The 5069-nt window shown below is 31.8% G+C and overlaps 1 protein-coding gene across 4 annotated transcripts in view; it reads right to left on the reverse strand.

The window, feature by feature from the left end:
* Positions 1-4248, reverse strand: part of LOC137636604 (uncharacterized) — a 155267-nt gene extending 151019 nt beyond the window's left edge. For all 4 annotated transcript variants that reach the window (XM_068369008.1, XM_068369007.1, XM_068369006.1 and 1 more), the window contains exon 1: positions 3635-4248. The gene's annotated coding sequence lies outside the window, so the exon portion shown is untranslated. The remainder of the gene's footprint in view (positions 1-3634) is intronic.
* Positions 4249-5069: the final 821 nt, after the last annotated feature.

Here is a 5069-nt window from a genome sequence, read left to right on the forward strand (position 1 = left end):
AACAACAACAATAAAAATAAAAGAGATTTCACCACTTCGTTTCGACTCACACCTGTGGATTGAAAACCTTGATTCAAATATACAACATAGCAGTCAAGTTAATATATTGTATTGACCATCACAATATATCCAAAATAAGGCTGCTGCATTGTAGGGGACATTATTATCATTATTATTATTATTATTACTAGCCAAGCTACAACCCGAATGGCTATAAACCCGTTGGCTCCAAAAAGGAAAATAGCCCACTGAGGAAAGGAGATAAAGAAACACATAGAACGGCGTGCCTGAGTGTACCCTCAAGGAAGAGAACTCTAACCGAAGACAGTGGAAGACCATGGTACAGAGGCTATGGCACTACCCAAGACTAGAGAACAAAAGCTCTGTTTTGGAGTGTCCTTCTCCTAAAAGAGCTGCTTACCATAGCTAAAGAGTCTCTTCTGCCTTTACCAAGAGGAGAGTAGCCACTGAACAATTACAGTGCAGTACTGTAGTTAACTCATTGAGTGAAGATGAATTGTTTGGTAATCTTAGTGTTGTCAGGTATATGAGGAAAGAGGAGAATGTGTAAAGAATAGGCCAGACTATAAGGTGTATGTGCAGGCAAAGGGGAAAATGAGTCGTAACCAGAGAGAAGGCTCCAATGTAGTACTGTCTGGCCAGTCAAAGGACCCCATGTCTCTCTAGCGGTAGTATCTCAACGGGTGGCTGTGTGTATATGTATGTCTTTATATTATGATTCATCTAAACTGCATAATTATTATTATTATTATTATTATTATTATTATTATTATTATTATTATTATTATCATTATTATTACTTGCTAAGCTACAACCATAGTTGGAAAAGTAGGATGCTATAAGCCCAAATGCAATATAAAGCTAATTCAATAAACAAATTATTATTCCTATTATTATCACAAGTTAAGCCACAACCCTAGTTGGAAAAGCAAGATGACATAAGCCCAAGGACTCCAATAGGGAAAAATAGTCCAGTAAGGAAAGAATCAAGGAAATAAATGAACTACAAGAGAAGTAATGAACAATGAAAATAAGATATTTCAAGAACAGTAACAGATCTTTCATATATAAACTATGCAAACTTCAAGAAAAATAGAGAAAGATAAATAAGATAGAATAATGTGCCTGAGTGTAACCTCAAGCAAGAGAACCAAGAAAATTTAACATAAAACTAATATAATCAAATGTCACAAAAAGCATATCAATAACAATCTTATGTTAGCGATGTGTGCTTGTACATGTAGAGAAAATGGGAGATTAGGGACTCAAATCCACTGATTTTAATAAAACGTGTAAAATTTGACACCCCGAGTTATGTCAAGGACGTTTTGTCCACGATAACTCAATATCAATAACAATCTTATGTTAGCGACAGGTGGTTTGTACATGTAGAGAAAATGGGAGATCATTAGGGAATCAAATCCACCGATTGTAATAAAGCGTGTAAAATTTGACACCCTGAGTTATGTCAAGGACGTTTTATCCATGATAACTCAGCTTCTACGTAAACAGGAAATGTCAATTTGTGAAATTATTTTCCTGGGGAGTGGTACGTGCAGGGGGAGGGGAGGGGAGGGGGGGTGGGGGAGGGGGTAATGATATTATGCGGAAATGCCTTAGTATTATCTCTATAATATAACAATAACAATAAAGTAATAACACAACCCCCCCCCCCCAGGTGAACTTTTTCATCCAGGAAATTGTTACAAGTCAGTTGAAGAAATCTCTCTCTCTCTCTCTCTCTCTCTCTCTCTCTCTCTCTCTCAAACCATTAATATTTATGTTTCAAACCATCTCTCTCTCTCTCTCTCTCTCTCTCTCTCTCTCTCAAACCATTAATATTTATGTTTCAACCATCTCTCTCTCTCTCTCTCTCTCTCTCTCTCTCTCAGCGAGGAATGTTCTTATAGGTGTCTGTTCTTCACCTTCACGTCCAGTCATAACATAGTGTTCTATCCGGCGAAGAACATAAAGTTCTTAGAGGATTTACGAAGAAATTCCACTAATCTCTTTTTGAGAGTTAAAGACACGCCTCTCTGTGGCCTGAGGCAAATCGTTAATATATATATATATATATATATATATATATATATATATATATATATATATATATATAACAACAATAAACATAGACATTTCTAATCCACTGGAAGACAAATGCCTCAGACATGTCCTTATTCATGTCTGAGGGTTTGGCCAATTTCATCACCACTCTGGCCAATGCGGATTTGTGATGGTGGGAGACGTTAGTCTGATCGCTCACAGCAAACCAACCTAGTATGGGTGAGATTGACTAGTACAGCTTTGTTGATCATGGCAATGCATAAGCGCTTTTAGAGCATTATGGTATCCTCAATCATATCTATATATATATATATATATACACACATACACACACACACATATATATATATATATATACATATATATCTTAACAAAATTAGGGTCCCGATGAAAAAAATTAACAAGTCACTATCACATTCATTCTTTAACATAAGGAACTCATTATCAGCACGTCAAATCTACCTACATATGCTGCACTTTTCCTTACCTTGCATCATATATATATAGGCCTATATATATATATATATATATATATAAATATGTATATATTAATATAGATATATATATACATATACAGTATATATATATATATATACAGTATATGTATATTATATATATATATATACTGTATATATATATATATATAGTATATTAACAAATTATTTCAATATTAAAATAAAACTGTTTATTGACTTACTAATGTTTATGACAATTTCACCAAAAATAATACTAATTAATAATAAATAAATAACTAATAAACAATTGATAATAAATTTATAATTCATTAATATAATCAAAATACTAATACCATTCGAAATAAAGTCTAAACTTTTTCCAGCGATTTCAATACATCACAAATTATTTGAAAAATAAAATAAAATTTTCATGACAGAAAAACTTCTAAAAATTTTCAATTTCAAAAATATTTTCAAAAATGTCTTTAGATGATTAATTTAAATTTGAACTTTATTTGTTAAGTTGGAATGTAAATGAAAGATTGACCTTATGAGATAAGGTCAGTTATGCGTGACCTTGACCTATTTTTCAAGGTTTGTTTTATAATAGTATGGAAATTTTATTAGATATTTGTGGAGAAATCTATATTTTGATTATTCTAAATATAAGACTTGAAAATTATATATGATATATATATAAAGACACACATACATACACACACACACGCACACACACACACACACACACATATATATATATATATATATATATGTATATATATATATATACTTATATATACACACTCAGTTACACAGTATATAAGTATATATATGTATATGTATATATATATATATATATATATACTGTATATATATCTATATATACACATAAACCGTATATATATATATATATATATATACATACATACATAAATATATACATACATAAATATATTACTGTATACACTGTGAAAATATACATGTATACATGCGCGCGTACATTGTTTATAAATACTAGCAAACAGGCACACATAAACAGTAAACAAAACCGTACATCTGTAACTACCGAATTACACTTGTTTACAAAGGCTTACCTGGTCAGTAATATCGAGAGGAGACCATACACTAGTAATCCCTTGCAGTTGCAAAAGTAATCTCTTACTGTTGCAAAAGTAATCCCTTGCAGTTGCAAAAGTAATCCCTTGCAGTTGCAAAAGTAATCCCTTGCAGTTGCAAAAGTAATCTCTTACTGTTGCAAAAGTAATCCCCTTTGGCTTCAAAGTAATCCGAGACCTGTTATGCAACGCGATTATAATTGACATTCCTTATTCAAATGGAATTTGTGAAAGGCATTCGAGTGTCAATCAAAATATAAGGTTTTCTTTACTTAACTGCTCATTATGCATGTGCAACGCATGTTCACTAAGCAATTAACACATGTCCTCAAAGGACATTTTTAACACATGTCCACAAGGCACATCTAAACACATGTCTCACCGACAAGCACATATATATAATTAGAACAATCTCCTATACTATATAGGCTTCGAACTCAGGACAAATATGATCACATGTCCCCCTAGACACTATCTGTTATACATTACACCCCTGAAATAAAGGGGGGCGGGGGATAGGCCCCTATTTACATCCTCTATCCACTGGACAAAGTGCCAAATGACAGAGCCAGGCACACTATGGCCAAGTCGACTCTTAGTCTGTTACTAAAGCCGTCCCCGGATGGCACTATGAGACCCATGCGGTTGACAACACTCTACGAAGGGTTGCCAAGTGTCGCAATATTCGCAGAAATTCTCAAAATAAGTTGGGAGACTAATTATAGTGTCATTATGCGTGGATTATCAGATGAGTTGATTGATATGTGAGGTGGGATAGGTAGTGGATTATTCATTGATGTATATTGAATATATTATTCACTGGAATTAATAAAAATGTAAGATATAAAGACAATTTTTTATATATTTTCATCTAAAATACTATACTGAAGTACGTCTTTCCAACACTTCTTAAAAACAGTTAAAAATATTTTTCTAAAGTACCCCTCTAAAACTATTTCTAAGTTAATTTTCTAACATATTCCCCTGAATTTAAGATTATAAATATTAATTAATGTTTATAAATACTTATCATTAAGTATTCCTCAAAAGTACTTATAAAGCAAGAACTTGATGTACTTCTACATAAATATCCCTATTACTATTGTTATTATTATTATTATTATTATTATTATTATTATTATTATTATTATTATTATTATTATTATTAGCTAGGCTACAACCGTAGTTGGTAAAGCAGGATGATATATACCCAAGGGCTCCAACAAGAAAAAACAGCCCAGTGAGGAAAGGAAATAAAATAAAAGTAAACTATATAAGAAGTAACGAATAATTAATATAAAATATATTAAAATAATTAACAACGTTAAGAGAGGACTAGGTCATATATATATATATATATATATATATAGCTTATTATTATTCTGTATACTGATCTCTGGCCATCCTTTGCATT

Source organism: Palaemon carinicauda, unplaced genomic scaffold (genome assembly GCF_036898095.1).
Source record: "Palaemon carinicauda isolate YSFRI2023 unplaced genomic scaffold, ASM3689809v2 scaffold34, whole genome shotgun sequence".
Taxonomy (NCBI): Eukaryota; Metazoa; Arthropoda; class Malacostraca; order Decapoda; family Palaemonidae; genus Palaemon; species Palaemon carinicauda.